Source organism: Podarcis gaigeae (assembly GCF_964106915.1).
Source record: "Podarcis gaigeae genome assembly, chromosome: 7".
Lineage (NCBI taxonomy): Eukaryota > Metazoa > Chordata > Lepidosauria > Squamata > Lacertidae > Podarcis > Podarcis gaigeae.
The window spans coordinates 35,454,357-35,480,452 of NC_139683.1; the positions used below are offsets into that span (position 1 = coordinate 35,454,357).

A 26,096-nucleotide genomic window follows, 5' to 3' on the forward strand; every position below is an offset into this window, starting at 1 on the left:
ATTCCCATTAATCCCAGCCACCATGGCCAATGTTGAAGGATGTTGGGTACTGTAGTTCGGCTTCTGGAGAGCCATAAACTCTCTATCCCTGACCTAAGGCAATCTGCTGTTCCTATGAATGACCACGCCACTTCTTTGTCCTAGCGCATTCTTAAAGGTAAAGGGACCCCTGACCATTAGGTCCAGTCATGACCGACTCTGGGGTTGTGGTGCTCATCTCGCTTTACTGGCCAAGGGAGCCAGCGTACAGCTTCCGGGTCATGTGGCCAGCATGACTAAGCCACTTCTGGAGAACCAGAGCAGCGCACGGAAATGCCGTTTACCTTCCCGCCAGAGCGGTACCTATCGAAAGCACTTTGATGTGCTTTTGAACTGCTAGGTTGGCAGGAGCAGGGACGGAGCAACGGGAGCTCACCCCGTTGTGGGGATTCTAACCGCTGACCTTCTGATCGGCAAGTCCTAGGCTCTGTGGTTTAACCCACAGCGCCACCCACGTCCCTAGCATTCTTAGCACCAAATAAATGGTGAGCAGAGCAGTGGCAGCTGTTTCTTGAATGAACGGCAGAGGGCAGATCATACAGAAATCCTCCTCCTTGGAATTGCCCTGTCTCCACCAGGCTTGAGGACTTGAGTTCTATTTTGTCATATTACAGTCTTCTAAATCAGCAGCTATAATTTAAAAGGACATTGTCAACCCCTTTGAGGAGCTTAATGTCCATTTTGGAGCAATTGGAGGATATGAGTTATGACTATGGGAATTTAATTTCTGTGTTTAGATTATAAAACCCACAGCATAAAAGAAAAACCCACCCTGAACTGCAGCTATCGAGTAGCGTGAAAATTATTATCTCTCTGCTGAATTTTGTAACGTGCCATCATTCTTCCTGCTCTGAACTCCTATATCACTAATGGGTTGGGGTTGTATTCTGGAAAGTCATGATTGTTTGTTTAAATCTTAGGCACAATAGGAGAAACTGTTTATGACCACTTGATCACCAGCCTGCCTATACATCCACGCTTGCATAGACGCATGTAAATTCACGGGTCTATTTTGAACTGAAGGAAGTCACTGTCTTTTTAATACGTACCTGCCTCCTGTAGTAATTGAAACAGTGTTTGTATTTCAGCTGGACAGAATACTTAACAGGTTCTGAATACAGGCTCAAATCATTGTCACATGTGATTAAATCAACAGGGGGGAATGGTGGAGGTTTAAAGGAGTATTCTTCTTAATTCCCCTACTTTCTCTCTTCCTCCAAATACATGAGAAATCAAAAGGAGACTGCTTTTTTAAGGACTCTCGTCTTACCCATGCCAACAGATCTAAAGAACCTTGTTTTTCTAAAGAAAAGTTTTTTTTTTGTGATTTGGGGCCTGGCTTTCTGCTGGTAAGCAGTACTCAGTAATTAAATAAAAAAAATAAAATACTTATGAATGTGTTTGTGGCAGGGGGTGGGGTAAGGGGGTTTATTGGTTTGTGGTGGTGGTTTTTTCCTTGTTCTTATTATGTATTTTGAGTTTTTATCTTGCATGTTTATGTTGTGAACTGCCCTGAGATCTACGGATAAAGGGAGGTATACAAATCTAATCAATCAATCAGTAAAAATAAGGAATCACAACTTTTATGAAATTAATTATTCATATGTCTATGTCTTCCAAGGTTCTATAATGGATATTACCAATTACTAGGAAAACTTTTTTATAAAGAAGCTGGATTTTTAGATGGCAAAATTTACCTGTTAATTTTCAATCGTTAGTGAAAAGCAATACTTTTCAGAAATAGGGTAACATATAAGCACATCAAATTTTACAAGGAATGGAAATTTGACACAGATTATTACCAGTGCTAATATGGCAGCTTCTCTGTGAATATTCAGTGAATACTTCTGCACAGGATTAGCCCCCTATGGCATAGAAGGTTTTGATGCTAGAGGGTCACATGGATGAGTTATTGAAAGGACAGGGTTTGGGGGTACTGAAAAGGCATGAGATTGGTAGGCAAGGCTTCAGACTCTTCTCTGGGAAGGGATGATTTCTAATTGGGACTGCAGAACAAGGGAATATTTAACCTTATCTTCCAAGCTGCAGTTTCTGCAAAGGAAAAAAACCTCCCTCTGCTGAAATAAGTGGTGGGGGGTGGGGAGGCTCCAATTGGCACCAATGGGAGCTCCCTGCCCCATTGCTAATTGCAATGCAGATATGCCCTTTTTGGGGTCAGAAATCACAGCTGAGGAGAGAAGGGTAAAACCTTCCCTCATGCTGCAGTCGCAGTTCAAAATCACCCACACAGGCACACACACTTATTAAGTAAAGCAGAATGTCCTTTGATCAGTCATTCTTTTTTGACCTGAAAAGGGGATTTACGTGGCTGTTCTGTGAGGGGCAACTTGGCCTTTGCTGTAGCTCATCTCTACTCCCTTGTTAGGGGTGGAGTCACCTGTCTTGGCTGCGACTGCTGTTGCTTTGACTTGACAGCAACAGGAGGTGGCAGTGTCCCCCGAGAGAATCTGGAACCAGAGGTGGAGAAGGCAGTCCTATGGGAGCAGGTAACAAAGGTGGAAAATCTTGGCCCCAGAGGAGGATGTGCAAGACTTCTCTGTACAAGAAAAAGAAAGAGGTCAAAAGAGCTGAAGGGCTGAGAGACAGAGGGTGGGAAGCTGATAGACTTAGTGGGTCTGGATGTTCCATGTCTGGAGAAGCACAGAATCATCAGAAACTAACAGAAGAACTATCAACTATCAGTCTTTTTAGGGAAATGAAGAAAGGGATTCAAGATTGTCAGGAGTTGCAGAATGAGGATGAAGAAAACTGCTGGCTGCATGACATCACTCCGGTTCTTACCAGCAAGCCTTGAAGCCCTCTTTTTCAGAAAAGGGAACATATGGCTGCTTATGAATGAGAGCTTCCCTCAATCCCTGGAAAGATGACGACATAGGCTTGTTCAGATGTTACAATGAACATAGTTGTGTCTATGCATGTACAAGGGTTTATGTGAAAAAGGGCACAGATATTAGGGTTGCCATACATCCGGAATTTCCCAGATATTTCCGGAATACTGCAGCCGCAAGCAGTGTCCAGGCAGAAATTGGCTAAATGTCTGGGAAAATCCAGACGTATGGAAGCCCATGACGGCAGTGTCATTTTTGCTGATTTTCCAACAGGAGTAGCTCAAAAACTTTTCTGTCTGGATTTTGAAATATGGCAACCCTCACACATGCTGATTTCTACAGCTCACCTGTTGTGCACAAAAAGAGGCATTAGGCACGGAATGCACATTTGCAATGAAGGTAAATGGCATGTCTTGTTATATTCTTTTTTAAAAAAATGAAATGGCAGGGTTTTCTTTCCCTAAACACAAGCTGGCTGAAATCAATGAATATTTTCCTCCAAGTATTTTACTTCCCAATAAGTTTTCTAAGAATTTGAGCACGCTTAAAAGGAAGTGGCTCATCTGATTTCATTGAAGCTACTTCCTCATAAGTGTACTTTAACTTTGTATGCGCCTTATTAGTTGTACTTATTAGTCACTCCCCCCACCCCCCAAAAGAAACTAAAACTACAAAAATGCACATTTAAAGCCAAGTATAAAGCAATCTAAAATACGTAAGTAAAAAAATATTTTTAAGAGATATAATCCCACACACTAAAAGATAAACATTATTAGGAAGTAAGGTCCTTGGAAGGAAGGCTCCCTGATTTCAGTAGAACTAAATTGGTTAGGAAAGAATTACCATTTATTTTAAAATGATTCTCTTTTATGTGCTTCTTTAGCCTTAATAGGATAATGCATATCAGAAAGTATAAGAAATTTTGCAATAAAAGGCAAGTATATTTTCCACTGATGTGCGCAGTCTGTGCTGAACCCCCCTGCCACCCATCCAGACTGGGAGTAGGAGCTGGCATGGGTGAAAGACCTTCCCTGTTGTTATTTTATGGAGCACCATTTCAGATCCCCCTAAACAAATACAATGTCTGTCATTCTGTCTGGCTGCTGCGTGTACAAGAATATTGGAGAAAGAAGTCTGAGGTGCAGAAAGTAGCCCGGGATCCAAACAACTTTCCTCTTGCTACCCCCAAACTACTTTTAAATGGGGCAGCTGCATGCAGTCTTTCTCATCCTGACAGATCCTGTTCTCTCCTGGCAGCAGAGGGCAGTGTGGAAGTAACTCTGGGCTATCAATGCCCATGTTTCAAGAGCTCATGGGATATGGGACCAATGTTTGCAGTGCCTTCTTGCTTGTTGGTTCTCTTCTCGGCGGGTGTTTGCTTGGGAGCCAGCTACTTCATCCTTTGCTAGTGAAGTGGAACTATTCCTTTGCTGTTGAATGAACTGAGAAAAGAGAGGACATTGGACTTATAAAGGTGTGCGTCCTCTGAGTTCACATCCCCTCTCAGTAGATACTGGATGGGCAGCCCCCATCACAGCAGAAAGAATTCTGTAGAGCAACAGTGGGGAGAATCTCGATTGGACGACATGTTTCTGTTTAGCCAACTTGTGTAACAGTCGAGTCAGTTAAATGCAAATCTATAAAAGATGATAAGTAGACCCAGCTTCCTTTTAGTGGGCAACACACAAGCCGGGCAATTGAAGCCAAGACAAATTTTTCCTTGTCAGCGTCACTATTTTGCAGTTGAACATTGTGGTTGTATGTTTTAGGCAGGACGTCTTTGTGTGCAGTGTGCTCACAACACTACCTTGGCTACTCAAGGCGTTATCATTAAGATGCTAAAAAGGGTCATTGGTTGATGCTAAAAATGCATTTAAAAATTCTGTTCTCATACAGTGGCTTCTTTTTTTAAAAAAACAACAGGTTGCGTTATAAAAAAATTCTTTATTCAGTGTATAAAGGGTTTTGTTACAACATGACCTTTTTTTAAAAAAAAACTAAAAGAAACCCACTCTGTGATGCCACTGTGTATGAGCAGAATTTTAACATGTATTTTTTATTTTTTGCATCAAAAATGCTCTTTTTCTCAGCTTTGTGATACAATGTCTTGAATAGTTGACTCTGGGGTTTTCACTAAACTGCCCATGAATGCTGAAACCATCTGTTTTTCTGGACGTTTGTCAGGGTGAGTGTGGCAGAGGCAGCTGTCTGAAAAGGGACGCTTTGGATGATGAACCAGACCATTGTTTCGGAGCAATTCTCTTGCATTCAGAGGCTCTACCCAAGCGTGCTATGGAGCAATCAAAATCAAACTATTGTTTGTACCGATCATACCGAACTGAAAAGAAGGTGGTGGGGTGACCCCATTGTCGATGCAAAGTCTTGTTCAGAGCATCTGTATCCTGGCCAAGACGTAGCCGCAGTAGGAAACACACTTGGAAGCTAGAGGGCTCATGCACCCTACTGGGGGCGGGGAAGAGAAAAGATCATGCCAGACTAAGCTCTAGCTCGAAGCAAAAAAATCTGAAGATGCAGGTCTGCTGGCATTGCCAGCAGTTTCCCTTTGCAAAAATTGTTGACATTAGCACTTATTAATCAATTAAAGCGGATTGGTTTTGCTAAATGCAAACTGGAATTGCTATAAGCAGGATAATTACTAAATATATTTGCTTGGACTTCTAAATGTCAGCGAAGTGGAGGGTGGTGGGGTTTTTTTTGCAGCATCGGAAAATGACATTTTTTTATTGCTCATTAAGAATCATTCACTCCAGTTTCATGCACAATTTAAAGATTTCATAATTTATTTATGAGAGAAACAGTGACTGAATCAAAACATATTGTCAAGTTCGTTGCTCTATTAAATATGGCTTTTATAAATAAATAAAAATCCATGAAAGATCATCTTCAGCTTATTCACTGAAGGTTATAGATTTTAGTTTAGAATATAGCTGCACTTCATCCATTAACATCTAAGCTTTTTCAGTTGGCCTTGTCACTTCATTGCTTGCATACTAATATCTCCTCATATAAAATTTAATCTGTCGAACTAAATGAAGACATTAGTGGCTGAAAGACATCTTTCATTAAGCAATTAACAAATCTTTCTAACAAATCTACAAAAGCATATGTGTTTATATTTAATAAGTATTTGTATGATCAGGCAATTACTATACATGAGGACATCTTGTTTTTATTTAGTTCTGAATATTTCATATTTGAAGCTCCAATTAAAATGGCAGTAGTGACTTGGTAACTATAACTATACCATAAAAATCAACAAATTTCATTGGAATGGATTAAGTTACCAGTCGTCTTCCAAACCAAAAATCAAAATAATCATGCAATTCTGACCCCAAGTTGTAACTTAGTTGTTTTCTCACAGATTTCTACTACCAGACTTTATTTGTTGTTGAATGAAAATCCAAAGGCAGAAATGAGTGCAACAAACCTGACTCCAATTGTAGTTAGGTAATGTACCCCTACAATTTACAATGTGGTATGCATGAGGTTAAATTAACCAATAATATTTTAGTAACCAAATTGTAGTGGACTGTTCATCACACTGTACCCAGTTCTGCTAAGTCAGGGAAAAGCACATGGCAAATTCTTATTTGAATGGTTGTTGTTGTTGTTGTTTAGTCATTCAGTCATGTCTGACTCTTCGTGACCCCATGGACCAGAGCACGCCAGGCACTTCTGTCTTCCACTGCCTCCCGCAGTTTGGTCAAACTCATGCTGGTAGCTTCGAGAACACTATCCAACCATCTTGTCCTCTGTCGTCCCCTTCTCCTTGTGCCCTCACTCTTTCCCAACATCAGGGTCTTTTCCAAGGAGTCTTCTCTTCTCATGAGGTGGCCAAAGTATTGGAGCCTCAGCTTCACGATCTGTCCTTCCAGTGAGCACTCAGGGCTGATTTCCTTCAGAATGGATAGGTTTGATCTTCTTGCAGTCCATGGGACTCTCAAGAGTCTCCTCCAGCACCATAATTCAAAAGCATCAATTTGAATGGTAGCATCTCAGAATGCAGATAATGAATGGTGTGTTCAAGTGACCATCAGGAAGCATGCGTCACATGGCCTAGATCGGCTGTATCTTGCCAGCAATAAAGAACTGAAAGCTAAACAATAAAAGTGCAGCAGTAAAAAATTAAAGTACTAACAACTTTGTGTTGGTAACACTAAATAAGGAAGGTGGGATGTACTAAAATGATGACCATCTGCACTGACTAACATGGCATTAAAATAGCTTTGCTAATGCTTTCTGCCTTGTCTAGTCTGTTTATATCAGTTTCTGTAGGGAGAGTGTCATGATTTGCAGATTTGTTTGGGTTATCCTTTTATCTGTTGCCATTGGTTGTACTTCGTTTTCCACCAGCATCGTCTGTTACCAGTGGGGCTCCCAGCTGATGAGATACTTGATAATGTCACTGATAATATTTTAGTTCTTCATATGAGATATAGGAACATATAAAACTGCCTTGTATCCAGTCAGCCCATTGGTACATTAAGCTCATCATAGTCTACACTTAGGACGCAGGTGGCGCTGTGGGTTAAACCACAGAGCCTAGGACTTGCCGATCAGAAGGTCAGCGGTTCAAATCCCTGTGATGGGGTGAGCTCCCGTTGCTCGGTCCCTGCTCCTGCCCACCTAGCAGTTCGAAAGCACGTCAAAGTGCAAGTAGATAAATAGGTACCACTCTGGCAGGAAGGTAAACGGCATTTCCATGCACTGCTTTGGTTCGCCAGAAGCGGCTTAGTCATGCTGGCCACATGACCCGGAAGCTGTACGCTGGCTCCCTCGGCCAGTAAAGTGAGATGAGCGCCACAACCCCAGAGTCATCCATGACGACCTAATGGTCAGGGGTCCCTTTACCTTTACCTTTAGTCTACACTTGCCTCCAATGGCACTTCAAGGTTTCACATGGGGGGTATTCCCACTGCTACCTCGAGATGCCAGGGATTCAACCTCTGACTTGGACCTAGAGAAAATGCTGGGATATAAGTACAGCCAATCAATCAAATAATTGGAGCATTCCTAGCTGAGATGTTCCATTCTCCCACCCCTTGTATCCAGGGGCGGAGCAAGGTGGGTGTGGTCTGCCCTGGGTGTCACCGCCAAGGGTGTGTGTGACAAACTGCTGTGCAGCACTCGATGTCTGTGAGAGACATCGTGGCTTTCGGTCTGCCCGCCAGCTCCCCCTCAGATATAGGGCAGCAGGCAGACTTCCTCATCGCAAAAAAAGCTCAATAACTCTGGCTTCCCCCAAAATTTGAAATAAAGTCACAACATTTTTGCTGGCAAAAATAATAATAATTCAATGTGTGTGTGGGGGGGGGGTGACAATAAATTTCCTGCACTGGGTACCACCTGACCTTGCTACGCCACTGTGTATGTCCCCCACCTTTCCTGCCAATTTCAACATCATTAGTGCATTACCTAGGGAATTTTCTTGTCCACTGTCAAAAATTCCCTTCAGCAACCCCTTCCCCCATCCCAACTCTTGCTTAGTGTTCCCTCCCCCGACCTGCCCCCGCCCCCAGTCTAAAGAGTGCATTCTGGAAGTGCTAATATCCCTTAAGAAAAAGGAAACTTGGAGAATAATGGCTCTGTACTTAAAAGTAAGAAAAATATCTGGTTACAACTTTAACCCAAAGTGGATGAACACTTACAGTATTCTTGTTTTGTTTAAATGCATTTTATTGTACATTATATCTTGTAAGTTGTAGTTTCTGTAATTTGCTTTGGGATTCTTTCTGGCAGTGGTGCATGAATTGAATGCACTAAAATTGAATTGTAAATTGAAATTAAATTGAAATTATGGTAGGAAAATATGCACCAGAAGTCTAGTGAAACCAGCCACCATATTTCTAGGAGATCTCCAGTTTTGGCTTTAGAAAAGCAAATGAAGCTAACAGCCTGGTGTAGAGAGAAAAGCCCAGAACCAGCCAAGTTGGAGAGGGTGCCAGTCCTCTAGCCCTTTATCTGTATATTACTCCAGTAACCACACGGTCCCATCTGTCTGCAGTCACTGCCTGGAAGAAGCAGACAGCAGCTTCAGACAGTCAGGTGAAGCAGTACTTACGTACGCCATGGCTTAGATAACAGCCAGATGCAAGTCAAGAACCATGCCCTTTCTCACTCTCAGGGGTGAAGGACTTTTTTTTTACCCCCGGGGCTGCATCTCCTGCTGGTCAACCTTCTGAGAGTTGTATACCAGCAGGTACAGCAACAGATGTGACAAAAGTTAGCCCTGCAACAGTTAGAGGTTTTTAGATAGAGATACATGCATATGGCTCCATTCTTCATCCAAACAATCAAGAGAAGAAGAAGAGGAGTTTGGATTTGATATCCCGCTTTATCACTACCCTAAGGAGTCTCAAAGCGGCTAACATTCTCCTTTCCCTTCCTCCCCCACAACAAACACTCTGTGAGGTGAGTGGGGCTGAGAGACTTCAGAGAAGTGTGACTAGCCCAAGGTGACCCAGCAGCTGCATGTGGAGGAGCAGAGACGCGAACCCGGTTCCCCAGATTACGAGTCCACCACTCTTAACCACTACACCACACTGGCAGTATTTCAGTTCAAGAACACATTCCAACCAAGCAAAAACTCTTGAGGAGGGCATAGAGTAGGACTAGTGAGAGGTGTGACGTACAAAGGGGGTGTGGCCTGAGAAGAGTCCCACAGGCTACATAGAGAGGCCCGGAGGTCCACATTTGGCTCCAGGTCCTGTGGTTTCCCCAGGCCTGCTTTATCTAGAGAGACTTCTCTTGCAGCCTAAATCATGGCTGCATGTTGCACATGCACGGACACATATCCTGGCATCTTCATAAATTGGATGTTGAAGCCATTGTTTGAAGGGGGCTTGCAAATAATGTTTTTGAGAGGGCCTAATTTGCATTTGCTTGCTTTTTATTAATATTTTTATTGAAAGAATTACAATTATAAAGAAATAAAGAAAGGGTGGAAAAGAACAAAGATGCACACACGCACACACGCACGCACACACAAACATGTAATATGCTCCCATACATTCTTACATAAACTGATATAGTGTTATTATCCTAATACATATATAGATGTTAATAGTCTACTATATTCTGTGTAAACTCATTCCAGATATATAAACACATATCTTGCTCATACCCTGACATCGCTCAAATTTCCTGGAATGCTCCCTAGCCAGTGGGATATGGTTTAGACTCACGAAGAAGCACTGCTCTTCGAAGAACAAATCCAGGCATAGTGAAATAACATCTAGGGACTTGATGATATTGGCATACATAAGAAGGTAAACACATTTGATAGTAACTAACATGCCGTTCATTTTACATAGACCAAACACATTTACAATGTTCTATCTGCACAGATTTTCAGTCTTTCTGAACTGAGAAATTAACTCTTAACAAAGTTGAATAACAATCACTTTTTTAAAATATTTTTGATATGAAGAGAAAAGCTGCTACTTGAAGAGTATCCCAACACATTTTAAGGTACAATGGATGTCCTGTCAGAAATTTATGATACACAATGGAAAGTACAAATGGAAAGTGGGGGTGGCTAACAGATAGGACCTGATATGAAATGAAGCTTCCCAAAATAAGCATTAATGTGTTGATTGCCTGGAAAGTGCAATAGCTCAAAATTAAACTAAACTAAGTGCTCTAGTCAGATTGTATACCAAGAAGGAAATGCCTGTAGCCACCAAGCTACTAATCAGGAATGAGGTCTTCCCCAAAGCTTGGATGTGTCTAGCAGAGGTAGGCAAGTGACTCATGGGAAAAAAGACCTACAGCTATGGACGGCTACCTATCTGTAACTACAGCTATGGAGTTATTTAAATTCAGCCGCCAAGGATTTCTCTCCACTTACAAAACATTTGTTGTTCTTGCATCCAATATGCAAGTGAAGATTCTAATATTCTCAACCACACTGCTAAACTGGCCGACACAATAGTAGCTTTACCTCATGGCATTCTTAAAGTAAAGGTAAAGGTACCCCTGCCCGTACGGGCCAGTCTTGCCAGACTCTAGGGTTGTGCGCTCATCTCACTCTATAGGCCGGGAGCCAGTGCTGTCTGCAGACACTTCCAGGTCATGTGGCCAGTGTGACAAGCTGCATCTGGCGAGCCAGCGCAGCACACGGAACGCCGTTTACCTTCCCGCTGGTAAGCGGTCCCTATTTATCTACTTGCACCTTGAGGTGCTTTCGACTGCTAGGCTGGCAGGCGCTGGGACCAAATGACGGGAGCGCACCCCGCCATGGGGATTTGAACCGCCGACCATGTGATCGGCAAGTCCTTAGGCGCTGAGGTTTTATCCACAGCGCCACCCGTGTCCCTCATCGCATTCTTACTCAGCCTAAATAAGAGTAACAATAGTAGGCAAATGATCCTAGTAAAGAAGATAGCACAGTAGGACGGAAGGATCCCAGTAGTACTGGAACAAGAGCACAGCACATTTTCTGGGGTTAGCACCCATGTCCCTCTATCGGAGACAGCAACATTATATCCACAAATCTACTCAGCCCTTGCATACAAGAGATAGCTCAGTAAGCATAGAACTGGGGAGTGAGTCGCACTTCCCATTTCACCTCTAATGGTGAAATGTGATGCGCAGTCCCTGAAACAAGTTGTGGTGAAGCAGAAATGAGAAGCGTATGGCCCCACAGATGTTTTGGGACTCCAAACTCCATCAGCCCCAGCCAGCATGGATAATAATAGTCAGGAATGATGGGAGTTGTAATCCAATAACATCTGGAGGCCCATCTGGAGGGTCCTTGGGTTCTAGGACTACTTCCTTTGTAGAATGTCTCTTACATGCCATGTGTTGTCTCACATATTGCTGCAACTAGACACACTCCTTGCTGTCTCAAATAGCATAACAACAACAGCATGAATGTAACAAGATATAAAATCAACTAAGAGAGCTTAGTTTTAGAATGTCGCTACTATACACAATTGCATTATTTATTTTACATGAGTGAACAGGCAGAAGGAAGTAAAAAAAAATTTTAATGATGTAAAAAAGTAAGAGAAGCCTTCCTGATCAGGCCAGTAGCCCATCTAGTCCAACATCCTGTTCTCACACAGGCCAACTAGATGCCTGTGAGGAACCTGCAAGCAGGACACAGCACAAGCAAAGTCCCCCCTCCCCACTGGGTTTTCCAGCAACTGCTATTCAGAGGCATTACTGCCTCTGACCTTGGAGCAGAGCATAGCCATCATGGCTAGTGTCTCCTGATATCCTTATCGTCCATGAATTTATCTTTTAAAGCCATCTAAGTTGGTGGCCCTCACTGCTTCCTTTTGTCTTTTCTTTTCTCCCACCTCTCCTTTTAGTTACCAGGTTTGGGAGCTGCAACAGTGGCATTCTTCCATATCAATCAGAGGGTACCAAAAGCAGATGTGTGGTGCCTTTCAGGGGCTGAATGTTTCCCAAAGCAACTCTGATTGTGAGTCAGAAATAACCATAACCAAAACATTATCTGCTGTTTCAAAGGCGAGACGCTGATATGCAGCAAATAATTGAGAAACTGACTCATTGAGCAATTAAATTAGAAAAGTTCTTCAATCAATGTGGCAGTGTATTTAACTGCATTTGTATTTTCCCTCCTGTCTACAGTGATCTAGTCAATCCAAGTGACAAGCAAAACTGACCAGCTCTAGCATGGCTGCCTCCACAGAATAAGCCGCATCTGTCATTGAAAAAATAGGTTAACTTTAGGATTTACTGCTGCAATCACAGCAAAAATAGTTTCCTAAGAGGTCTCTGAACTTGTTACACTTGTTAGTGCCATCATTGAGGGTAGGCTAACATTTTGCCCCCCAATACTAGACAAACTGGCAATGGCTAAATTGTTTATTTTTGTATTTACAGCATTACGATCCTGTCAAGGGCAAAACAATTTTATTTCTGCAAGCATAAAAAACAACAACCACGTTTCTGATAAAATCAACAGTCCAACAGGCATGTATTATGAAGTTAATAGTCTGTCAAGACATTAACAATGTTGATTCCTGAAGAGAAGTCGAGAATTTTTAAAAGACAAAACGGTGTTTATCAGATGGGACAGATTGCTGCTTGTCTGACCGACTTAGTTTGTGTGACAGAGCTATGAGCTGCCTTTGGGTTCACAAGTCCTTCAAAACCAAAGATTCATGCTAATAGAAAGCTTTTCAGTGGAAAGCTCCCAACAATCTGAATTAAAGTTTTATTTATTGGCTTTGACCATCTACTTCTGTTATCAACCATAAGGGCCCACACACTTCATCAACTCTCAACAATAGCCGCAAGCTTGGACAATCTGTCTTGTGTCTTCATTGGGGTAAAACTTCAATGGAGCAGCATCGATTAAAGAGCAACCCACGCATAAAATGGAAACTCATTAAAATGGACTTTTTCAAAAGGGGGGAAAACCTCCGTTCCAATTGAATTGAACTGTTTTTATTTGGGAGATGAAAGGTCCATTACCCAGCTATACATTCATGTGGTCTTGGCTTAAGTGCTTTCTATTTGACTTCAAACTTTGGTTCCTTCCCATGTCTTTTTGAGGCTTTCAGAGCACAATGAGAATTCAATCCTTACTGCAGACAGTGTAAACCTTATAACAACAACTCAGGGACCTTTTATGTTTATCATTTTGGTGACATCTCTTTTATCTGGGTGACTGGGGAAAGAACAACGGGGCTGCTTTCACATGTATTTGTACAGATTTTTAAACATTCTTCCAAATTAGATGGATGCCCTCTAAATAGTAGAGGAAGCTAAACATAACCCAGGTGTAGTCATTTGTATTATAGATGGAAGACTGCATAAGCGGTAGACGTCAAGATAGCTTTTCTGAAGTGTTTATATGCAAACTGACTTGCAGCTTACTGCCTGAAAACCTCACCTTGAACTTATTATGAGGGCAATAATAATATAAAAACCACACTTGGTAACCTGCGCTACATGGAAACTTTTATTTAACACACAGCATGCCTGTAAGTGTGCAATCTACAAAGCATGATCAAAGCTAAGTAATAATATTCCAATTGCCTTCGAAGGAGATGATTGAACACTAAATGAAATGAACTATATTCTCAGTTACATACATATACTGAATGTCAAGGGAAATTTGTTTAACACTGTGCAGCTACAAAGAAATATTCACTGAGTCTGCTACTAAAGAGCCTGACAGTGGAGGAAAATGAATCCAAAAACATTATTTAAAAATCATTACATCATGTCCTTATGTGTTCAGATGCCTTTCAATATACAGACTCTTAAGTCCACTTCTAGTAGATTGTAAGCAATTACAATCTTTTTCAAAGTCTTGCTTTCAAACCTCATTATATAAAAAATATACTCAGCCCAAACACACTATTAGGCAACAGGATCAGTTCCCTGCAATGCTATAAAATGACTTCATCAAGAATTCAGAACCAAACTGGTTTGCTAACCAGCCGGCTGTGTAACATTGCCATTGACTTTGAAGACACAAAACTGTTAAAATATAATACAGCAAATTCAACTTTTTGACAACTTCCAAGGCCAAGATAAAATACTGTACTCTGTACAACACACATTTTCAAAAGTAAATAGATCTGGAAGGTTAATAGGATATTCCAATTCTATTTTAATATAAATCTATATATTATTTCCTAAAAAGGAACAAGAGTCAATAACAAAGTAAACACTCCAGGAACTGCTTACCACTCCCCTGTGTGGTGGCAAAAAGTGTCACTACTGCTTCTCAGAAAAAAATATATATTCCAAACTGACTCCACCCAGACTTGTCATTGGCTCCTTCTGGGCAGGAAGGTGTAGAAGATGCGTTTCTGACCTTGCTCTTCAGTCCTGACTCCTGACTTGTTATACTCGTCCGGCTTTCTGGTTTGCCATCTGACTCTGAATATGATTCTGACTTAGTATTACTGATCCTACCTTCTGGTTTTCCCTTGGATTCTGATTGTCCTCGGATCCTGACTCCAAGTTCCAGGCTCTTGATTCTTTCCAAACTATTACCCAGTGGAATGATTCCTTCTCACAATCTGGACACTAAGCTTCTGTTACTGCAGTCCAAGATTGCATTTTCTTCTTCAACGGCTATGTTGTTCAAGCCCAGTTTGTGGTCAGCTAAATTTTGATTGTAGGATTATCAAGCTTTTGGCTGCTTCTCAGTTTCTCTTACCTGTATTAAAACAACTGTAAACCTGCCAGCAGTCTAGCCTTGTACAGTCTCAGCCATAAAATGGTACTCTAGAGTGTAGAGGTAGAAGTAGGAGACAGAAAAAGCCCTGGTTTAGATATTTCTAACTTTATCAAAGAGGGTGGGGGGTACTCAGGATTTCATGTATGTGGAGGAAAGAGTTTCATCATAGCCCATAGCCAGCGTGGGAGCAAGCATGTAACAGAGAATCTTCTGTCAACAGTTAGAAGAAAATGGTTCAGATATGCAAAAACAAAACAGGATTGCACATCACTTGCCCCATGGGACCTATTACTATGACGAATGTAACTCAGCTTGTTCGGGGTGTCACAGAGGGCCAGGGAAAATTTCATGATTACAAAAGCACATCACAATCAGGGGACTTGCCTCTAGGTCTCTGGACAGCCCAGGCTGCATATTGTGTTCCATTCATAAATGTAGCCCAGCAGCAAAGTTTGGGTGTTATCATGAGATATTTTGGAAATGTATAAAATAGGGAGGTCCCAATAGGCTCCTTTAATTGGATTACTACTCATTTAAGGTACTATTTCATGAGTACCTTTCAGATACTTATACAGGTAGAATGAACAGGGGAAAGGTGGCAAGATTAGTATCCCAGTAAACTGGGGATGGAGCAAAAAATAATTCAGGCACTGAGGTCAAGAAAGATAGTTATAGATTTGGGATTCAGTCTGGATGATATCCATGGATCCCTTCCAAACCTGTGATCCTGTGTAGGTGAGGGTAGAATATATAAGAGGAAACAATCCAAAGCAGTTCCTTTGTTAAATACTGCCATTTATGTTGCCCTTACTGAGTTGATAGTGACATCACCTCGTGAGGTAATAGAGTGTTAGCTAATACTGGGAATTGGAGACACAGGGGCATGTCTTACTCTGTGCTGGACCTAAAGCCGAGTTTGCGACTTTCCTAAAAACCACATAAGGAGGCAAGATCTGCTGGAATGTTAATGCAGTGAGCCCCCTAATCTTATGCTCTGTCTACATTGCTCTTCATTCCAGATGAACCAAACCCTGAATAAATACTAGAATCGCAAATGTTTTTATTGCTCAGAGACTGGTGAGTGGGTGTGCAACAATGTTGTTGTTGTTGTTGCTGCTGCTAGTAATAATACTGTCTTTTTCCCTAATGGGACTTAAGGTGGTTTACAGATCAAAATGGAGGGCACCATGTTGGCTATCACTCTCCTAATGGATAACCATTATTTCTATTAATACTTTCTACAGAAGGAAACTTTAACAACTCTTCTTTCCAAAACCAAACCAACCAGAAGTGTCACTTAATTCTGAATTCCTAGGTGTGTTCCAGGTACTGATCCTCACTTCATGACAGCTTCCAACAAGTATGTGTGAGAAATCATCTATCTTTATCAAATTCTGCTTTGGAAAAATAAGTTTTTCCATTGTGAAGCAAACACTTCATTGTGCAAATTTTACCCAGCCACACTTATTCATTGGCAGCAGTGGTAACAAAAACGTGTTTCTACAGACTATTTACAGTATAGCAAAAACATTTAGTACCAGTAGCTTAATCAAATGTAAGAACATCAGACAGATAGGGTGTTTTTTTAATTGTCTCATTTAGTTTTGAAACATAAGGCCCTGTTCACTTCATTTAAGTCTCACAATGAAGGGAAGCCTGATCAATCTGTCTTGTGTCTTCTTAGGGCGAGACTGCAATTGAGTGGAAGCAACAGATGAACAAAGCCCACATTCAAATCTGTAGCTCATTAAAATATGTTAAAAACGGGGTTAAATCTCAATTGTAAGTGAACAGTGGTTGGCTCCTTTCAGCTACATACATTTGATTAATAAACCATACATTCATTAGCTCTGAACCAGTAGTCTTCCAAGTTAAATTTGAATAAATAGCTCTACTGTTTAGACCTTTAACTAGCCTTGAAAAATGTTTAAGCAGGGAAAGTTTTCTCCTTTGGTTGTTTTGGAGACACCCCCACCCCGCCCATACTGATGACAAGGAACTCGTGGGGAAAAAAATATCAAAATGTCAATTCCTTTTTGTGACTCTTTTTGTGGGCATACAACAGAATTTAGATGATAAATAGATATAGATGATAGATAGATAGATAGATAGATAGATAGATAGATAGATAGATGATAGATAGATAGATAATGATGATAGATAGATATATAGACAGTGTTTTTAAAATGCATTCAGTATCAACTATTCCACAAAGACACTGTCTGTGAGGAGTGACTGTAGCCTGCTTGTAAGTGAGGGCCTAATCACATGTAGGAGATTAAGGTGAAACAGAAAAGCATGTTGCTTGGAGAGCTGTCTATAAGCCAAGGAGGAAAAGACATAGAACAGGGGTAGTCAATGTGGTACTCTCCAGATGCTAATGGACTATAGTTCCCATCCCTGACCATTGGTCATGCTGGCTGGGGCTGGGTACTCATGTAAAGCACCATGTTGGCCATCCTTGAAGAAGTAGAGGAAGGTTCTCCTGTGCTTTTCTTTGAACCCAAAGAAGCATGGAGACAAGGATGAGTTTGTCAGAAGTGGTATATGTGCAACTTCCGGACCAACCTGAAGGGCAGCCCCATATGTAATGCTTTACATTGCTGAAGCTTCTAATGCATTGCTTGCTGCAGCCAGGCTACCCCTGCCCACAAATAGATCTAGCCATAGCCAGGAAATGGTCTCTTAGCCAGTCAGGCTGCCAGTGACGATGTTGGGCAAAGGATCTCTCTCCCTACCCCAAGTATGCACCTGCTCCTCCATGGAGAGTGCATCCCTATCTAGAAAGGGCAAATTAAAATACAGTGGTCCCTCGGGTTACATACGCTTCAGGTTACAGACGCTTCAGGCTACAGACTCCGCTAACCCAGAAATAGTACCTCGGGTTAAGAACTTTGCTTCAGGATGAGAACAGAAATCGTGCTCCAGTGGCGCAGCGGCAGCAGGAGGCCCCATTAGCTAAAGTGGTGCTTCAGGTTAAGAACAGTTTCAGGTTAAGAACGGACCTCCAGAACAAATTAAGTACTTAACCTGAGGTACCACTGTACAGCTCAATTCCTGGACCCAGGAAACACATCCACAAGGCCTTTGTCTCCTCAAAACACAACCTCAGCGGAATTGTGCATAATTACATAAAATGCCAATGAACACTCATTATTTGAGAATATGCTAGGTAACCCCAAAGAGACCTGGCGCAAAAAAAAGCCTTTAAGCTCTCTGCCCTCCTTAGGGCCTAACTTGTGCAATTTCAACCAGCCTGCTTCCAACGGTGTAGTGTTGAAACTGTGCAAGTCAAATGTGCGTAATGTGAGGGATTTTTTTGTGCTTGCAAATGAAAGGAAATAATCTGAATTTCCCCCCTCTTTTATAAACACAAAAGACTACATTTTGCTTTTTCTGAAAATAATAATCATTTTGTTTAGAAATCCTTTCAGGAGCCACGGCATTCTTCTGATCACTCTGAAAAGACAGAAAGTTATATGTTGGTGTGTTTAGACTGTGATAGCCCACCCCTGTGTACAGTATTGCTTTTCTCCTACTCGGCTCTTATTGATGCCAAATGTGGGTCAAAAAGGTAAGACTGGTCCTCCTTTGTACCCAAGCAATGGAATAACGAGGACATCTGTTTTCATATGGTTCTTGACACAGACCACCAGAAATTTGGTGTCATGCTGTCCAACCTTGTACATCACTGCAGAACAGCATCAGATTTTCTGATTGATTCTGACAAGTCACTGACAGTTTTTGAGGTGAAATGCATACATGACAAAGGGCAAGCAGAGGCTGCATATGTCAGCCACAACTCAGCCTGGTTGCAAAACTGCATATTGCCTGTCTATACTTACCCCTGTTTGTCTGTTTCGCCTTTTCCCTATGATCTCCAACCATACACTCTCTTTTGCCCCCAGAATTTCCATAATAGGAGGTGCGTGATAATTATTTGGGGAGAAACTCAGTGCTGCAGAATTAATTCTTTGTATGAATTCATTATTATGCCCATGAGGAATACTTGATATACTTGAGTCATGGAATTGTCGGGAAACATTTGGCTGTGTTTTCATATGATTCGAGGCTACAGAACTGCGGAGTTTTGTTGTTATCCCCATTTTAACTATGCAGCACCAACTGGTTCCAATTTTCCTAGCAGAAAGTGCCTGGGATCCCAACTGCTGGTGTAAAGGGGTTAACTTGGGGTATGTTTCAGTAAAATATAGACATAGATACATCCGCTGACTTCACAAGGGTTTACTAGCTTCAAAACAACAGTTCATAGGGTTAGATATGTATTTTGTTCTCTTCCATAAAGCAGATGCTCTTTTGCAATTCAGTAACCTGCCAACAGGTGGCGCTGTGGGTAAAACCTCAGTGCCTAGGACTTGCTGATCGCATGGTCGGCAGTTTGAATCTCCGCGGCGGGGTGAGCTCCCGTTGCTCGGTCCCTGCTCCTGCCCACCTAGCAGTTCGAAAGCACGTCAAAATGCAAGTAGATAAATAGGTACCGCTTTATAGCGGGAAGGTAAACGGCATTTCCGTGTGCTGCGCTGGTGCTGGCTCGCCAGCTGCAGCTTCGTCATGCTGGCCACGTGACCCAGAAGTGTCTTTGGACGGCTCCGGCTCATGGCCTCTTGAGCGAGATGAGCGCGCAACCCTAGAGCCGGACACGACTGGCCCGTACAGGATGGGGTACCTTTACCTTTAACCTGCCAACCTAGCAGTTCGAAAGCACGTCAAAGTGCAAGTAGATAAATAGGTACCGCTCCGGCGGGAAGGTAAACATCATTTCCATTCACTGATCTGGTTCACCAGAAGCGGCTTAGTCATGCTGGCCACATGACCCGGAGGCTGTACGCCGGCTCCCTCGGCCGATAAAGCGAGATGAGCGCCGCAACCTCAGAGTCGGTCACGACTGGACCTAATGGTCAGGGGTCCCTTTACCCCTTTACCTTTAACCTGTCATTTGTGGTAAAGCTTATAAGCCTTTAGAGGCAAAATAGGCCCACTGGAGCCTGCTATCCATTAATACCAATAGCCTTGCCCTATTTGGCTAAGCAGTAAGAGCTATATGGTAAGAACTGTTCTGCAGTGGACCAGAATGCCTTGAAACATTTTGAGCTTTCCTTTGCTGGAGCTAGGCAGCAAAGATAGGCAGTCATCTGTCAAGGATACTAGGTTCCAGGATTCCTGCAGTGATCAGGGGCCGGACTAGAGGATCTCAAAGGAACCCTCCCAAAGTCTATCATCCTAGGTTTTATCACAGGTAAACAGGGACTTGTGGCCACTGGGGTATTTTAGAAAAGCAGGGAGAAATACAGGACTGTGCCTAAAGTAGCAATGCAATCCTAGGCATGTTTTCTCATAAGTCAAATGTTCTTAGTCCCAAGCTGTCTGCCTAATTGTACATTTTGCTTGATTATTTAAACCCCTTGTAGCCAGGCACATCTCCCGCTGCTGTTCTTTGCTTTTGTAAGTAATATCCCCAGTGCTTGTTTCCTCTTTTTCTTTGCCTTTGTAAGTAATACTCCCAGTGCATAATTTGTAGAAAAATAAATACCAGGATTCAAGTCTGTGAGGAAACACAATCCTTCCTGTAAATTTTTAACTTCTAGGGGCTATTTTAGTTGCCTAGTAATAAGTGGAATGCACTCTGCATCAGCTCTGAGATATGCTCATTTCTTCCTTCCTTCGTGTATTTATATGTTCCCAGGGTTGACACATATTGAGACCTGAATATGCCATCACAACCTTTGCTGTTATCTCTTCTCCTTTATGCATGACACGCTTTTGTGGCACTCTACGTTGTAGCAGTACAAATTACAACAACAACTAATAATAATAATAATTTTTTTAAAAAAAAAAACAGTTTTGCAGCCTAATTACTCTGGAGCGCATGCTCAGAAGGAAATCCCATTGAGTTTATTGGGGATTAAAAGGTAAAGGGACCCCTGACCATTAGGTCCAGTCGTGGCCAATGCTGGGGTTGCGGCGTTCATCTCGCTTTATTGGCCGAGGGAGCCGGCGTACAGCTTCCGGGTCATGTGGCCAGCATGACTAAGCCACTTCTGGCGAACCAGAGCAGCGCAAAGAAACGCCGTTTACCTTCTTGCCAGAGTGGTATCTATTTATCTACTTGCACTTTGACGTGCTTTCGAACTGCTAGGTTGGCAGGAACAGGGACCGAGCAACGGGAGCTCACCCCGTCGTGGGGATTCAAACCGCCAACCTTCTGATCAGCAAGTCCTAGGCTCTGTGGTTTAACCCACAGCGCCACCCGCATCCCATTGGGGATTAGTCCCTAGTTAATAGTCATAGGATTACAACCTATATGGGTTTTAGTCATTTTACTAATTAATCACTCAACTGTCATGCATTCTTCTTTTTGATCATTTTGGGAGCATATAATCCTTTGTGGTGAAATAGGTAAAATTTACCTCTGGGTAAAATAGTAGCTTCTCCCATTGTTGTTTTAAATTCCTTATGTGCAGCTTTGCCAACGTTCCAACCAAAATCAATGAAATAAAAATGAGAGAGCAAGAAGCATTGCAACTCCTTAAGCCTTCATAAAATGCAACTGTTGCAGAACCAGCCACTGACATGACCATGATTTACCAGCCTAAGAATGAGCTAGATACCTGCACATTCCCTGAATATCTCTTCCCTTACATGCCCAGCTTTGGTGCTCTTCTAACCTGAATTGTAAAACTACAGTTGAATGAGGTGCATACTGTGAAACTGTGGTTTAATCACTGCTTACAAACCCAAGCATGCAAGGACCTGGTTCAGATGCAACAATCTTGAGTGATAAAACCTCCATTAATCTCAAGATTTGTTGTCATCAATTTACACCACATTTATTTTTATTCAGATGAATAAAGGGACCTGGGTGATGGAAACTACCATTCACAACATTTGTATACTTCTCCTCCTATCTTTTAACTTACTATGTAGCAGTTTTACCTGTAGCTACTTTCCCCTCACTTTGTATAACTTTTTGTTTATGTTTTCAAGGGATTCTTTTACAACTTTTGTTCTGTTCATTTGGCACTTTTGTCTGCTTACATTTACTTTCTTTATCCCTTTGTGTATTTCTGCAGTCTTTTGAGGAGTGCTCCAAGCTGCTCTGCCCCAGGCCTTAAAAGTAATGCAAAATGCTTTTTGCTTTCCCTCCTGAAACTGAATCTATCAGTTGGGGTGGGGGAGGAAGCATAATTTCTAAGACGGAGTTTGTTTTCCTTTGCTCTCAATTTGGAGAGCAAAACTGCACCACACCTTTGAGGTTTATTTTACAAGCTAAATGAGAAGCAGCAACACAAGGAGAAATCACATATTCATCTCCCAGGAATAAACAAGAGCATTAATATCCTCTTAGCCGTGACCTCTTCAAAGCAGCGTTTCAGTTCAGGGAGTGACAGTTGGAGTGATTAGAGTCAGGCAGGCAACCTTTTTTTGGCACCACCTCACTTGGTTTTGATTCATTTGGAAGAGACGTTATTGGCACGGCAAGTGGAAACAAGTGTTGCTAGACAGGTGACAGACTCCTGACTAATCTGTTTGGGGCAGCGTTTGAGGTGCAGGGTTACACTTCCATCATACTGTCTTAGCACCCAGCTTCCCTAAATCAGGGAGGGGGAGGGTGTGTGGCCCTCCAGATGTTGCTTGATTACAGCTTCCAAATCCCTGACCCTTGGCTATGCTGGCTGGGACTGATGGGAGTTGGGAGTCCAACAATACATGGAAGGTCTCAGATTTCACTAAACTCATTCATGGTACTAAACTCATTTGCAGTCCATATTTGGCAATTTCCTTTATCAGCAGTGCTCTCTTTCCCTTTCCTGGTGGCAGTGTTATCTATCTCAAAAAAGTCATGTCGTATCCTCCAACATTCCTCAGATGAAAATAGGGACATTTTTGACTCCCCTCCAACTGACCCTCCTTGACCCCCACCCCATTGTTATCTTCCTCTCCCCTGCACAGAGCATTTCCTATCAGAAGAAGAGTGAGTGGCTTCAGCCCTAGGTAAAGGTAAAGGACCCCTGGATGGTTAAGTCCAGTCAAAGGCAACTGGGGCACTTATCCTGCTTCAAGGCAAGGGAGCCAGTGTTTGTCCACAGACAGCTTTCTGGGTCATGTGGCCAGCATGACTAAACCACTTCTGGTGCAACGGAACACCGTGATGGAAACCAGAGCTCATGAAAATGCCATTTACCTTCCGCCGCAGCCGTACCTATTTATCTGTTTGCACTGGCATGCTTTCAAACTGCTAGGTTGGCAGGAGCTGGGTCAGAGCAACGGGAGTTCACCCCGTCACGGGGATTCGAACCGCCAACCATCTGATCGGCAAGCCCAAGAGGCTCACTGGTTTAGACCACAGTGCCATCCACATCCACTACACCAACAGGACACAGTACAGATGCTCTCCGCCGTCCTGAGAACACTCCTTAATTCCAATTTTATTTTATGCTTTGGTAGAGTTACAAAAAGAAAAAACACAGACCAATAAATAAATTTTAGAAAGGGGCAAGATTAGACGTGGACACACATAGCATTTAAAAAAACCAAAACCAAAAACCAAGACTTCTTGTGCTCCCCTCTACTCACCCTTTCTTCTCGCCCAGGGTAGCCCTTTCCTCTGCTTGCCCCTCAGAGCTGGCACATCACACAGGGCTGGGCCTCAATAGCCATAGCCTCTCTTCCTCCTCACCTGCTCTCCAGCAGCTGCTCCAAGCTGCCCAAGGGAGGAGACTGGCAGTGGCAGCCTCTTCTGCCATGGAGAGGCAATGTGATGCTCCCTCACAGCCGCCACTCAAGACAAGCACTGGCTCATCTTGCTCTCCAAGCTCGACCGTGGGGTAAATAGAGACATCCAAGCTTGACGGTGGGGTAAATAGAGACAATAGGGATCAAGTTAGAAGCCGGGATGGCTTTAAGAAATCTAGGACTGAAAAACTGGGACACTTGGAGGGTATGTCATGTGTCAATGTAAGATAAACAATGCTTCCATACATATGTTTTAACAAGTGAAGATGTATGCACTTGCACTCCCAATTGTTTCCGCCACTTTCATTGCACAAAATAGCAGACTCTAAGCCATGCCCACCTGTCTGCATAGGGCATCAGGTGTGTGGTTTCCAGGCACTGCCAGCCAGGTGATCACCAACCCCCTGGAAAACGCTGTGCCTTTGTCTATGTGTTTTGATTTCAAGCTGCACTGGGCCAATGCAGCTAGGTTTGCTGGCACTGCCAACCAGCTGATCACCAGTCCTTGCAAAACCCTGTGCCTTTTCCCCACATGGTTTGATTTCAGACTGCATGGTCAAAGGAAAACTGTCCAATGCAAAATTCTTCATTTTGGATTAGCAAACTGCAGTACTATGTTTGTAGTTTGTCCCATTTTTCACATAGCAGAAGCTCAAAGATCAAGTGACTGTCAGGAGTGGTGTCACCTGGTGAGTCTTGATCAAGGCATTTGTCATTCTCCTCGTTGATTTGAGTCTATTTATTTTTTCTTGGAATAAAGCACATAATGTCCATGTTACTACACCCTCGCAATAAGACTAACCTTTAGGATACTTTTGATATTAGGCAAGAGTAAGCTTAAGAGGAACTGTAAATGAATTGCATCTAAACCCCAGTTTATTTCTAAACACTTTACCCCGCTTCAAATAATGGCCTTCTAGCCAGAGGCAAACTGCAATCTGGCAAGCACACAAGACCCTGAAGACTCTACCCAAACAGAAAAGGGCTCGATAGCTCATTTGAAAGCTTCAGAGTGGCTTGAAATCCTCACTCCTCTGAGAATATGTTTGCTTGAAAGGTTTGCTTCTCAATACAATGAGGGGGCAAAAAGGATTAGACAGGCATTTTACACTTTGATGCCTAATTTATTAATTTTGTTGTCATTGAAAAAGTTTGGGCTCTTCTATCTGTATATCTCCAAAACCTATGAATGAAACTTCATTTTGGTGTTTTCTTCAGAATGTCTTCGTATTTGTTTTGGCTCACCTACCTTTTTGGGGTGTGTGTGTTTTATTTCTTTGCTTTTGTTTTAAAGAAAGTTTGTCTAGCCATTGTAACCAAGAAATGAATTATCTAGTGTTGCTAGCCTGCTTCAGGTGTAATAATCTCCCAAATGAGTAACATTATGAAGAGAAAAGTGGGGATAAACACATGCCCTCTGCAATCTGGAGGGTAAACATTTGAAGCAGGGATGCTGCTGTACTCATGGAGGGTCCCTGTACATATTAGAACCCCAAAGTATCAGGGTTGTAAATCACATAGAAGGCTACAAGGATTATGGTAGGAGGGTGAGACTGAGCACCTTTATTCCCAGTTCCCCCACATGATGCTATTTGTTCAGCACATTGAATTACCTGAAGAGGGCTAAAGCGGAGTTTGAATCTGTATCTGCAGCTGTCTTCTCTACTGGTTTTGCGCAAAGAAGGCAACTAAATTGTTGTGGAGCATGCTAAGAGGAGTAGTAGTAGTAGTAGTAGTTTTATCATATATTAAATTTATATACAGGTACAGTCATACCTTGGAAGCCAGATGCCTTGTGAGTTGAACATTTTGGTTCCCGAACGCCGCAAACCTGGAAATGAGTGTTCCGGTTTATGTACGTTCTTTGGAAGCTGAACGTCTGATGTGACTCCCGTGGCTTCTGATTGCTTGCAGGAAGCTCCTGCAGCCAATCAGAAGCCACAGCTTGGTTGTGAAATATTTTTGGATGTTGAATGGACTTCCAGAATTCGACAACCTGGGTACGACTGTACTGCCCTTCATCCAAAGATTTCAGGGTAGTTCACAAGTTTCTCTGTCGTGCTTGTGCTAAATATGACATAAACCAGACATTTACTTTTGTGGATGGAGCACTTCTGAATTGCATTTGACGTTCGAACCACATTAACCCCAAATAATCTGGTATCAAAATCACCAAGGACAAGAGAGTTATGCTAAAGGTATTGGAGGACTAAGCACATTTTTAGAACTGGTGGTATAGTGACTATAGACAAGACCTGCAG

General features: G+C 42.4%; 1 protein-coding gene and 1 long non-coding RNA gene across 3 annotated transcripts in view; both read left to right on the forward strand.

Annotated features, from left to right (window-relative positions):
* Nucleotides 1-26,096, forward strand: part of CYP7B1 (cytochrome P450 family 7 subfamily B member 1) — a 98,201-nt gene that overhangs the window by 18,031 nt on the left and 54,074 nt on the right. The gene's annotated exons all lie outside the window — the stretch shown is intronic.
* On the forward strand, nucleotides 14,753-16,848 carry LOC310848744. 2 transcript variants are annotated; one of them, XR_014566573.1, is made up of 3 exons: nucleotides 14,753-15,619; nucleotides 16,326-16,441; nucleotides 16,766-16,848. It is a non-coding gene; the product is annotated as an uncharacterized lncRNA (long non-coding RNA). The 2 variants fall into 2 exon arrangements; XR_014566574.1 differs by lacking the exon at nucleotides 14,753-15,619 and adding an exon at nucleotides 16,113-16,158 and having other exon boundaries at nucleotides 16,397-16,441.